We start from the raw sequence: 14,396 nt of genomic DNA, 5'->3' as shown, positions 1-14,396 counted from the left end.
TATCAGAAGCCGATTTCAAATTGTAAATGCGGTTGGTGGTGAGTGATGACCCCTCCACGCATGGGTCTACAGAGAATTTTTGCAAAAAAACTCCATATATACCCAGAAGAAAGATGTAATGAGGTTGATGAGTGTTATTCTGTTGTAAGCTTCAACTTCTGGACACTGTAACTACTGTGTAACCTGCAGCTTCTGGTCTTCAAAGATGTAATGAGGTTGATGAATGTTATTCTGTTGTAAGCTTCAACTTCTGGACACTGTAACTACTGTGTAACCTGCAGCTTCTGGTCTTCATTTCTAGCTAATACAAGCTTCTTTTGCTATTAATTGCTCACTTTCCACTTCTTCTTCTTTGTTCCAGGTTGTGCCTGTTATGCATTATTTCATGTGATGTTGATGTTTAGCATCAGAGGGGCTGTCATCCCACCTCTGTGTTAGGATTTAGCATGTATCATTGAATTTGTTTGTAGGTTTCTGTTATTTTAATGCAAGAGAACTATCATCCTGTCTGTGTATTAGAAAATAGATTTACAAACCTTTTAACTGGTTGCAGCTAGCCATCACAGGGTCCTGTGCATCTGCTGGTGTGATCAATGTTCTCCATCATCACATTTTCTTTAAATCTGTGAGTAATTGGTGGTCTAAAGCCTTGTAGTCTGGGGGTGTTCACCCATGTCTGGGGTTAAGCATAGTAGAAGTGGTTATCTAGCTTGAATATGCAGCATGTCTTTCATTCATCCACCATTTTTCCAACAGTTTTGTTGAGTTTGTAATGTTCCCGAGCATCTTTGATATACAACTTAGGAGAGTTTCTTGGGGTGATAACAGGAAGTTGATCGAGGTTAGGAAAGGAACACCACACTTGATATGAGTCGTTGATTACGTGGAATGATTAGAGTCATCGAACATAGTTTTCAAAATTGTGCATCAGATCATCTAAAAAATAGTTTTTCCACAACTCCTTTTCATTTTGATATCATATAAAATGATCCCACGTCAACATAGTAGTGTGGATACTTAATCACCTATCCTTATCTTGCACCCTACATACATGTAAACCAAACTTTTCATGCCCCAAACTTTAATAATCCAAAACATTGTGGATGGAAGTTTGTGTTCCTTGCTACGCACACTTGTTCTCTCACACAGCACTTCTTTCTGACACTCATTAAAAGGACACTTCATTTAATAATGGATACTAAGATTCTGCTTAAACTAATTTCTGGTCTAAGGAAGAAAATTCCCTCTGCACCCTTATTCTCCTGCACATACCCCCTCTTTCACACATCATTCATTTCATGCACATTCCAATCTCCATACACCTTTTCTCTGACACAACTGAATCTAAAATTTTAAAATAAAATAAGAGATAAATTCACTATGAGTTCCTGTGTTAGTCTCAGTGTCAATTTCACTGTCAAAGCACTCATCAATGAAATCCCCCCCACCCTTTGCTTATGTAAAGGACCTACTCAAAGCACTTTGTTGGTCTAGAGAGATCTTTAGGGTTTGGACGTGGAGATCTTGGTTTACGAGCATCCTTAAAGGATTTGGGTTTGGATGATGTGTACACACCCTAGCCTTTGACTCCACCTCTTACTCTTGATACTATATAAATTGTGGCATCTTTGACTATGTCGTACTCCCTTAGAGAATTTTTACCCTAAAGTTGGTGTCCTCTCAATAAGAGGCAAAAACTATCATTTGGGATTCTAATCTTCTTATTTATCGTAGTTGTGAGTGAGGATACGAGATCTGTAGCTTTGACCAACATACAAAGAGAACCTCCTAAGATCAGATTCACAAAAATCATAAGAGTTGTTAGATCTAGGGTTGAGACCTCATCCTCAGAGTAGAAAGAGACCTATAGAGCCAAGGGCCTTAAGATCTAAGAATCAAGCCAAGCATCTAAGCACAAACATCTAATCCTCATTGACCACAACCCTGTTGAAGAAAGTGTAACTAGGTTCAGTCTTCATAAATGTAATTTTGATCTTTGTACTTGTAAAAGAAAATAATTATTATTTTTGTAAATTGTAAAAATGATTTTCTTGTTCATTACATAGGTAAAGCACATGTTTGAGTGCTTCTAGGAAATTCAAAGAGTCAATGTAATTGTCAAACACCTATGCAGGCATGTTACACAATGAAAATCTATGTATTAGAGTCAAGGAATGACCTCCAAATGAAGTCATAAGCCTCCTCCATATGCTAGCTGCAACAAAAGAAGCAATTTGGAATTTGAAGGAGAAGTCAGACTCAATTTATCAAGTCGGCCCAATAGGAGGGACAAACTCCTATATATAGGGCCATTCAACATCACCAAAAGACAAGTCAGTGCTCTTTGAAATCAACGAAGGACAAAGGCTAGAAAAGAGTGTGAAAATGGCAAGAGAAGGTGTCTCTACTTCAACGAAGAAGGAAGGGTAAAAGGTCAAGTTTGGAAGGTCAATTTTAGGCCTAATTAAAGTCACATGTGTGAGGGAGAAGAGACTCATTCTGCTGCAATTTCAGACCTGCTAGTTTAGTCATAAAGAGAGGAATGGTTGGGCTGGTAAAATAATACTCATTAGGCCTCTTACTCAAGAGAAGGTAGATATAACTAAAGAGAGAAAAAGAGAGCAAGAAAAGAATCAATTCTTGAAGGTATTCCCCACACGTGCAAAGAAAAAGGGTCACACTAATGTTGTCTCAGATTTACACATACAATGAAGAAGAAGAGCTCAATTGGGTTATGAATAAGGTCTTATCCCTAATTAAGGAAGGCTGCATCTTAAGCAAAGGAATAAAATAAGAATGTCTCTTCTATGGTATGCATGACTAGGGTTTCTACAGTAAAGCCATGAGTTGAAGAAGGACGAAAGAGGAGGTCGAGGTGCTACATGAGGAATTGCTCTCAAATCAAAGGGAAAGGCTTGACTTGTGCTTGGAGGATCTTCTTGTCAAGGGTATAGGGTTTGTCATTTGTCAATCAAAGCTTCAATAAGAGAAATTTACAGAAGGGTTTTCCTCTCTAGGAGAGAGAGGGTTTTCCCTGGCTGAGAGCCAACATCTTGTGTTCTTGTCTCTTTTATTTTGGTAACTATTTGATGACATATGAAAACACATTCTAATAATAATAAGAGAATATTTTGCTAATAATAAAAAGTAAAAAGTACCTCACAAATAGTTATCATTGTCAAAATAATATCATCATACCTAGATGCCCTAGATTATTCAACAAACCCAAGCATCCTCCATATAGGGTCCTCACAAGATCTAAAGGATTTGGAAGAACTGGATTATTGAATACAACTTGGGGGAGAAGATCCTCTACCACAAATGCAACATCGATACTAAGAGAAAAGATCCACTTGCAAGAAATTGCTAGGCCGATAAGGTTGGTCGCAATAGTGGCTATGGTAGCTTGAGACTTCATGGAAGCCATAATGCAATCAATCTAGTACCTTTTGTTTATTGTCCTGAAGCCTTATGAAACAATGTGCTCAGATACGTCAGTCGTGGTATATCATTCTCAATCTTTTTGTCGAAAATCACTCTAAGAACTTTTCACTTATCCTTTAGAAGTACACTATAATATACTACACAACCCGATTAAAATGCATGACCCAAGGTTCCATTCTCCTCAATCTCGTCGAATACAATTTTGAGCGATAAATCCACATTTCTTACCATCTAGAGATCAGATTGAATGAGCGTCACCACTAAATGTCGAGTTGTGAAACACCAACCACCTGAAACCACATAGCAGGTGCAATCCATTTCCTATAAAATCTAAGATTAATACATGATCATGTCAATGTTTAAAATTAAGTAGGAAATTGGTGTACAAAATAAACCATAAAATGAGATTCAACAAGCTTCTCAATAGAGAGTTGAACCAGAAGGTGGGGAAAGTTCCGAGTTTCAAAATTCAAAGCATTAATGCACTTTTTCTAGATATAAAGGAACCCATACTGACCTCCACTTAAGAATTAGAGTTGATTCCTGGACTGAACTAAATGCAATTTTTATAATGTTCCTCCATGGATTGTCTCATGATGTTACAAGTCCTGCTAGTCTCATGACGCTTCTTGTAATCCATAAAGTTTTTTCTGATAGCTTGTCCTAGACAAGGGGTTTTTCGTAATATTTTAACGAATATCAGAAATGTAGAGCCTAATCTGCATGATTGGGGTCTTCTCATGTCACGTGTTGGTATCTGCCTGCATCTAAAGGAAAATATTTTATTTGATTAGTCGGTTCACTTATTTTCAACGAATAATTTAGTTAACTTGCACAATCATAGTATGCTCAAATCATTGAATTGTCCAATTCTTAGGTGTGTTGCAAAGTGGACTAGAAGAATAGAAATAGTTGACAACAACGATGATGTTTTTGAGCATGAGGTGTTGTTATGTCATGGAGAGCATGTCATTGACATGCAATTTGTGGGTTGAAGTCGGGCTAATCAATGACACGCTTGGATATGTTGAGAATATCTACTATATGCCTAGTTCGAAGCCACCTAAACTTCCGATGTTTTCTACAATTATTTTTTAGAAATACACAGGTGTTCCATTTGATATAAATTGTCCAAACATTATTCCTATAACACCTATTATTAGAAGGAATCTTAAACACGTTCCTTTAAAAATTGCATGGGCGTTTAGTATACAAAAATCATAGGGGATGACTTTAGAACAAGCCACTATTGATATAGGAGATAGAGAAAGGCAAGGTTTGACATTCACAACTATATCAAGAGTGAAATCATTGGATGGTTTATGGATTTCACCACCTTTTTCTTCTCAATGTTTTGATAAAATTCAAAACAATGCATATTTCACACTTAGGAACAAAGAGGAGGAACAATTAAAGACAATATCATTGTAACACATTTATTTTCTTTAATTACAATATTCTATAGAAAATATTGTTGCATTTATTTCCAAACAATACATTTCTTGGAAAGAAATTTTTTTGAGAAGGAGAACAATTGGGTGCATTGTCGTTTAAATGTCAGAGTTCAAAGTAAAACATATTTGAAATCACAGAACACATAACAATGTGCTTTGAAAGAGGAAAAAAAAGAGAGCAAGATATGGTAACAAGTGTTGAACAAAATATCGTTATATATAGGAAGAGTTAGACATGAATAAAGTCAACAATTGAGTAGGAAATACATGCATTAACAAAATAAATTGAAGACGGGAAATATCTATGATAGCTAAATAGGAATTCAACTCACAGTTTCATTTTACAAAATATTTCACTCCAACAGTTGATTAGGAAATAAAAATTTTGTTCCAAAAATATATGTGGGGTGACAGAAAAAAGTTACTTGAAAAGAACTTATAATTAAAACATAAATGATTAAGTGCATTGTAGTTTGAATAACATGGTTCACTATGAAATACATATGCAGTCGGAGAACAGATAACCAATAGACATAAAGATAAGTTGAGAAGTGTTGAACAAAATATCCTTTTATCCATTCACATATATACATTGATAAAGTTAAAAATGTAGGTTTTAACCCCGTACAGAAATTACCTGCATACAAATTCTAAAACACAGAAAATAAACAATGCGAGAGCATAACACACAAAACACATATACACAAAGATTTTCCCCTGGATCCAAAAACCGGGACTACCAGCGTGATTTTTCATTATGTTACTTTCAATGTTACAATACATATTTATACATGTTGAAGCATCCAATACCATGAACCGAAAACCATTGCATCCAAAACCACGTGCAAAAATCATGCACAAAACCATAGGTAGGTCTGCCCAACCTAATATAGGGTCGAAAAACAAAAAATTTCGAGGCGCTGCCCCGGACCCCATAGAGTGGGGTTACTTGTACCCCTCAAACCCCCTATGACTCCCCCTGCTACGAAATCAACACAAAGAAGGGGGGCTCCACTCCCCCTCTAACCCCTTGGTTAACTACGTGGGCTATTCGTGGAAAGAATATAACACAACCCAACAAAAAATTGAGTACAATATATGTTCGTTCAAAGATAAAATTCATGAAAAAAATCATTGTAGTGGCTCAGTCCGCATTGAAGTCCAATTTTTGTTCTACATAAAGTTTTAACATGAAAATTTTCATGTTGAAATACAAACCTTGTCCCATAAATATATTTTCATGTACTGCCAGAAATAAGTTACATGAAAATATTTTTTTTTCAAAATGATAGTGATTCTCTGCATTGTAGTTTTAATAATACACTTCACTATGAAATAGATATGGAATTAGAGAATAGATAACAATTTCCTTTGATGGGAAAATAAATAAGTCTAAGATATGCTAACAAGTGTTTAAGAGAATATCCTATTATTCAACCAGACACAGAGATGGATAAAGTCAATAGTTGGGTAGTAGATCCATGCATTAAGAAATTAAAGTGATGATAGGAAATCAATGTCATAGGTCAATACACATCAAACTCCGAATTTTGTGTTGCAAAAAGCTTTTTATTAAAAAAATTGATTAGAAATACAGGTCTTGTTGCATAAATATGTTTGCATGCAATGGCAGAAATAAGAAACTTGAAAAGAAATTATCTTCAAAACATGAGAAATTTAGTGCAATATAGTTACAATACTGTGGTTCAATGGAAAAGAGATATTCAATCACAAAGCATAAACCAATTTTCTATGACAGAGGAAATAGTGCAACATATTCTAAGAAGTATTTAAGAGAATGTGGAAATATTCAACAATATATAGACATGAATAAAGTTAATAATTGAGCAACATATACATCCATTTAAAAATGAAATAGATGACAGAGAATCAATCCCATAGGTTAATATGCATTCGACTGAGAGTATTTTTTTTTGAAAAAACTTTTACTTTAAAAATTTCTTGGGAAATACAAGTGATGTTCGAAAAATATATTTACATGTAAACTAGAAATATAGAGCTTGAAAATAAACTATGTTGAAAACAATAGCAATTTAGTGTGTTATAGTTTCAATACCAAGCTTGACTTTCAAATAGATATGCAATCACATGGAAAAATAGAAAATTTCTTTCAACAAGAAAACAAGGTGTACCATACTTGAAAAATTGTCGAGGACAATATGCCAATATTGAGCTAGAGATAAACATGATTAAATTTAAGAATTGAGGAGCAGGTACATCCATTAATAAATGAAAGTGGTGAGAGGAACAACATGCATTCAAATCCAATTTTTTGTCTTCAAAAATCTTTGAGTTCAAAAAATACTTTGGAAAATAAAATTCTTGCACATCATCAACATACAAACCCTTACTCCAACGTAAGAGGTCATATAAATAACATTGAATAAAAGGAAAGTTTGTTCAATATTATGGAATCAAAAAATCTGTAACGTTTGTTTGCAAAAAAGAAGAATTTACACTCTGAAATTTCAATCCTTCCTAAAAGGATTTTGTGCACGGAAATATCACAATTTGTTCAAGGTTCGTCCTCCTCATCTAAGTCTTATTTGTCCATGCTAGGCAAATGTGGTGTGTTTTCCTTGATTTACTTAGCCCAATCTGAGTACAACTGAGAAATTACAAAGAAGTGGATAGGATGAGAATGAGTGATATTCACTCTGCACATAGATATGAAATATTGTACAACTCTTTTTTTTGTACTTGATTCTAAAGCTAGAAATCAGTTTAATTTTCTCGAAGGGAAGCTACAAAAATCTCTGAAAGTTTTCTTGATTCTAGGTTTTGGGGGTTGCCTATGAATCTTTGGTCATCTGCGGTGTTGTCTTTGAGATTATGTTGCATTGAGCTGGGTTTTTCATCTTTCAATGGTTTGGGTCCTGACAAATCGAATTCCTCTATAAAAAATTTCCCCATCTCCCATACTGACAAATAATTTTTCAATGGTCCTTTTGTTGCATTCTTTGATTTCTTTTGCCTCAAATTGTTGTTGAATGAAAGAAGCAAAAATTAGTATTTTACCTATTTTGGAGACTTTTGAGATGATGTCAAGTTGGAGCTATGTTTCTCATTCAATAATTGATGAGACTTTTTCTTTGATGGACTTGTATTCTTCCACCAAAGGTTCTATTCTCTCTTAAAGATCAAAATTTTGTTGAAAAAAACTTTAAATCTTGTCCATTTATTTATAAAACTTAGCCTAGTCTTTCCTCAATATTTGGTTGGATCGTATTGCTTTGGCCTTAAAAATATCCATACTATTTTCTGCTTCATGAATTTGAATTGATTGAAAGTTAAGAGTTTCAATTTCTTCATTCATTATTATCATCATGGTTAGAATGGAATTGTCACGCTATTCCTTCAATATTCTAATTTGTTGTGCATGTGCCTCTTTGGTTTGCTGGATCTCTACGGAATGTTTAAGTTTCAATTCGTTCAACTGATTTTTGCATTCATTCTATAAGTTCTTTTTTTCAATGGTTAACCTACCTATAAGTGATGTGCAATGGTTTTTCCAACTTTCTTCACTGAAATCTTTGAATTTCTCTATTTCACTTTGCAGACGCTTTTTCTTCTGTAGACTATTCTTATAGGTGGCAGAAATTTGATCAACATGGTGCTGGTTATAGTTGACAAAGGATTCTAAAGCCTTGGAGGATTCTTCAACACCTTCCTCAACATTTCTTGTTGCTTGCCAACTGATTTCTGAAATGGTTTTGAAACTTTCAAGCTTTCTTTTCTTCGTTCTTCTAAAAACTGACTTGGTTTGAGCATTAAAGTAATACTCAGTCAAGGATGGTACACTTTCACAAAAATTTTCTATTTCAGTGACATTTTTAAATAAAAAAGACTCCAGATGGATTTTCGTAGAAATTGGAGTCATCGATGTGTCATGAGAAGTCTGTGGAATAGATATCTAGGTACTTTGTTCTTGCTACTCAAGAATCTCTTTTTCTCTACCAGAAAAAGAGGTCAATGTTGATTGAGGGATCCTTGTAATTTGCTTTTCTTTGTTTGTATCAATCTACATATATTGAAGTTCCTAATTAATTTTCTTCGACTCTGTATATGCCTTGTTGGTGTCATTTGGACCATCAATAACAATGATATTGTCGGCATAGGAACTCTGTTATTTTGTTGCTTATTCTTTCTTTGGTCTTTGTCGTTTCTAACCTTTAACTTCTGTGTTCTTTTGACCTTGTTGGTCTATCTCGGTATGCGACTCTTTTCTTTAAGCGTGCTTGATTTTTCTGCGCTTGTCTTTGGAGCTATAAAAGAAACATCAAGAACATTTTCAAATTGGGATTCTTCTATTTTTAGAGAGGAGGAAACAGGGTTTAAAATAATGTTATTGAAATTGTATTTCAGAATCTCAATAGATTTGATCTCTTCAATTGCAGTATTTGTAGAAGACTCTTTTGGTTAAGGAATTCCTCATAAATAGATTGTCTAAAGTCTTGTAGTTTACTTCTATCTATTGGGTGTGCAACTTGATTATCTTCCCGATTGTTCTAACAGGGCAACAACATCACCCTTATGATCACTATTAGGGGTGTGCAGGGGGGGTGACGATGATTTTATGAGCCCCCGCAACGAGGGTTCAGGGGAAGCGCCCCCGAAGCTAAAAATAGATGAATTGTAAAATATTGTAATTTCATAGTCAATCTGGATCATTCATTAGGCAGATTATCTGATGGTATAAGTTATGTTAATTTACGGGTTTTTCCCTAGAAGGAAACCCTCGATTTATATGAGGGAATTGTATTGTGGTTGGGTATGATTATTTTGAGTGAGAAAGAGAGAGGAGATTGTGTGAGAGTGAAGAGGAAATTACACCGGATTTTTTGTAGGCTGTATGTATTCATTTTGCAACATAATATAAAAGGAAAGACTGGCTATTTCTCTGTGGACATAGCCCAAACTGGGTGAACCATGTATATTCTCTTGTTTTATATATATATATATATATATATATATATATATATATATATATATATATATATATATATATATATATATATATATATATATATATATATATATATATATATATATATATATTATATATATATATATATATATATATTTATTTATTTATTTTTATTTTTATTTTTATTTTATTTATTTATTTAATTTTTTTTTTCTCTCTGCAGTATTTTATGTGTTTCATTGTTCTGTTAATTAATTTCTAACACTATCCTCCCTAGTCAATGATTTTCCTCTTTCAAAATCTTGGTGAAAATTATCAATATTAATGATTATTTCATCAAAAAGAGGTTGTTGGTGTGTGTGGGGTTTGATGTAGTTGACATCCCTATAATGGTCATCAATGATTCCTTAAGGGTCATAATCAGGAAGGGGTAATGAATAAAACTAACCATGGTTGAGTTTTTCAACCTCCTTAATTACATGTCCTCGCTCCTTGAGGCAAACATTTCCAATGTTAATAGGGAAGTTCCACCAAATTTTATTCTGAAGTTTACTCAATTTCGAAGCTTGATCATTTAAGGTAGTTTGATTGGTTACCTATTTTAAAGTGATCCTCTCTAGTATATATCTAGGAAGAAGATGAGGGCCAACTTCACTTCCATAGACTATTATATATGTGAATAATTCTTCCACGAACCAGTCTCCTATTTCTTCTAAGGCCTCTTTAAGGCCTTTAATAACCTTGGGAGGGTTTTCTCCAAACAGAATCTGATGGAAAGGGGTTATCACATAATTACAAATGTCATAAAAATGGAATTTGAAGTTACTTTCCCACAAAATGGGGGCATAATTCTAAATAGCCAGTTTTTGGTCAACTCGATAATTCCATTTCATGATAGGAAACAAAACATAAACAATGATAATATTGATGGCATGCAAAACAACTGATCATACCCTGGAGGAGACAAAATGGAAATCATGAGGGCATCTGTTAATTTAAATTCTGAGAAAGAATTTCGGCCCAATTGAAACACTTTGAATCATTGAGTAGGTTGTGCGTTAAAGCCATCCATTCCATATTGCAATGCTCAGGGTTTTTCTCTCCATGTATATGAGACAAGATTTTGACAGGGAATTTAATGGGTCTTTTGAAAATGGTGATTGGATATTATTTTGATGCCTGTAGCTTGAAGCCTTCTCTATCTTCTTGTAACCAATGCTTGACAACTTTGTCATAATTCCCTTCACACTTCCTGACTACTGTGTTTTCGAAGTTATCGAGAAATTGGGTGTTCAAGAAAACTTCGGGAGGACTAAGCTTGTAAATTGCTGAAAGTACTTGTGGATTCCAGTTGCTATAACATTTTTGCTGCAGTCTAATATAATGTGGGTAGGAAAATCTAGATGTTGCATGGCCCATGCAACCATGTCATAATAAGGAAAAATATTTTCTCTAGCAGCAACTTTGTGGAGTTCTGTACCTCTAATTTTTTCAAACTGAGTGTTTTTTTCCTTAGTTGAAGTTTTAGAATTTAACCAACTTCTATTCTCAAAGAAATTATAAATTTCTTCCCACTTCATCATACCTGCCATTTGGATTTTGAAGGTGGTATCGAAAATGAGAGTTTTGTTGACATTGCAGTCCTCTTGTTCAGGATTTTTAAATTCCTTTTGGCATTCCTTAATGTGTTGTATAACCTGCTTTGACGTCATAGATTTTCCTTTCTTACGCATTTTATGCCCTGAAAATGAATATAAAAAAATAGATTTCTATGAGAGATATAAATTTACTAGTGAAATTAGGTATGATAGTGCATGTTTACCATAAATGAGAAGCCTTATAGTGAATTTGAACTTGATACTTACTAATGAGGGATAAGTTTTAGAGAACCACTGTAAACATGGTGCTTAAAGGTGAGTGAAAAATAGAGAGCGAAATGCAGGAAAGTTGGTAAATTTTGCTTAAACCCTCGGGACATACAACAATAAATTCACATGAAATGTGTTAATTATTCATTCAAGTGATGAGATGTTTCAACCAATTGCGTGCAAAAATCGAGGAAAGGTTGCATGGTCGGAGTTGGGGGTATGTTTGTTTTAAACATAACGACTTGCCATTTCAGAGTTTATTTTTTAAAAAATGTAAAGAAAGGTAAAAGATAATTATGGTTGGCATGCAAACTGAAAAAATAAAATTTTTTATTCCTATTTGGAGCACAAGGCAGTCGGGTAGTCGGAAGTTGTCATGCTGTTAAATTCAACTTTTTGTGAATGGTGATTGTGATCCTGACCTCCAACTTGGTCGGGGAAAGACAAAGATCGGTATTCGGGAGGTCGGGTCTGAAGAGTCCCATCCCACTGTAATCAAGAGTCAGAAAAGTCGGAAACTTGTCAAATGTTTTTATGAAATAGAAAGCCCCTAATTCGACTTCCAATTTGCACATTTGAATTTTTTTTATTTTTTGTCAGAAGTTGGGACGATGTTAAATTGAAGCCATTTGGGTAGTTGGAAGAGGGCTAGGCAGAAGTCAGATAGCGGTGGCAAGTCGAGTGGGCAGAAATAGGGACAATGTTAAAATAACGTTTATGGCAATGTATAGCGCAACCCGGACACACAACGTAGTCGAGCTAAGACGAAGTTTGGAAGTCAGGAGGTTGGCTTCGAAGAATGTTCTTTCATTTTGTTCCAGTATGCGACTCGACCCTAATTTAGATGGGAACCAGAAAGTTGATAACCTCAATGGTGTTTTTATAAAATAGAAAGGTCCGACCTCCTAGCTCCCACCTTCGAAACTCCAACCTTTGACTTTTTTAATTTTTAATTTTCCTTTTTATTTATTTATTTGTTTATTATTATTAGTAGTAATAAGAAAATTAATAATAATGAATTAATTAACAATTATAATAATGATTAATATATTTATTAAATAGTATTTAATTCTTTAATAATGATAATACTTTTAATTAATAATGATGAAAATATTAATAAGGCTTAATTGGCAAAGTAATCTCGACAAAACAATTTCAAGAAAGAATGTGATTTTTTGTTGTTTAGAATGAGCTTTTGAATGCATAAATGGATTAAACCCCTGGCATTCCAATTCTACAAATTAAACAGTTTAAACTCAAGTTTCAAAAATCTCTCCCGGATTTTGATTAAAATTAACTAGAAAACATGTTAGCCATTTCGTCTATAAGTTAGACTACATCTATTAATAATAATAAAAATTATTAATATATTAATTAAATAATATTAACTATATTAATAATGATTACAATTTTAATTAATAATGATGAATACATTAATGATAATATTTTTAATTTAATGATAATAATAAATGCTTGTGTATTTCAACCATATTTATTAACTGGGTAGTTTAACTTATTGACGAAATAGTATTGAACACAGTGAAAAACCCCTAGACATAATTTAAACAATATAAACTCAAATTTAAAAATCTCCCTCATATTTTGATTAAAAATAACCAGAAAAATAATTATGAAAAAAATCATTTCATTTATAAATTAAACTACGTTTTTATTAATGTGATTATACATACTACATTTAATAGTTATTGTTTAAATAAATATGATTGTGGTAGTTTATTTTATTAATTAAAATTTATATCATAATGTAAAAAAATGTTTTTAATTATAGTTTAATATCATAAAATAAAGAGATGTATTTATTTAAGAATGTGTAGGTATGAGCAATTATAATCTAAGTTACAGGTACTTTATACTTATTATTTATGATGGAATTTAATCCTGTCTAAATTAAAAATCCGACAAAATACAGTACGGTGAGTAGAAGTTTTTTTTTTTTAATAAACATCGTCATGTTCTTTTTCTTTCATCTTCATTTGTTATTGTACTTGATGATCAAAATTTGATCTTCTCCAATTTCGCTGGAGAAGAGACAGTCCATTTAAAAATAACATGTAACGGACTAAATAATTGTCGGTTCCAAATGCTAGGTCCCTAAGTTGTTTAGAATAGATTAATGTACGATATTAATTAAAGTTTAATATCATCATGTAAAGAAACATATCGATATGCGGGTACAGCAATTATAATTTAGATTACAGATACATTAAAATTGTGAAATGTAAATGTAATCTTATATAAATTTAAAATTTCTCAAAATAAAAAACTCACTCTGAATAGAAATTCGTTTAAACAAAAATCGTTATGATTTTTCTTAAAACCTAAAACATAATTGAATTATGTTGGAAACAAAAACCTTAAATTACACCGCTCTAAATTACACACTGCTCAACATGATTTGCGTAGAAAAATTTAATTTTACCTGCGTTTTATTCCTCCCATTCTTCTAGAAATTATGCATTCATTTGTTGTTTCCTGCTATTATACAATGCGAAGGTGGATAATGTAAGATAATTATAGTTAAAATGGGAAAATTACAATATAATTTATAAACTTACACCATCATAAACCGTGTCCAAACGGTACCAACTATTTCATTTAGCTTTTGAGGATTTTCTTGTACGTAACAAATCGCTCGGCCAAGGTAATAATAGGCATTGTCAC

This window comes from Pinus tabuliformis, chromosome 8 (genome assembly GCF_031772625.1).
Source record: "Pinus tabuliformis cultivar Carrire ecotype Pingquan chromosome 8, CPIR1, whole genome shotgun sequence".
Taxonomy (NCBI): domain Eukaryota; kingdom Viridiplantae; phylum Streptophyta; class Pinopsida; order Pinales; family Pinaceae; genus Pinus; species Pinus tabuliformis.
The sequence above is the reverse complement of the archived record's forward strand: the minus strand, read 5'-3'. Positions refer to the sequence as shown.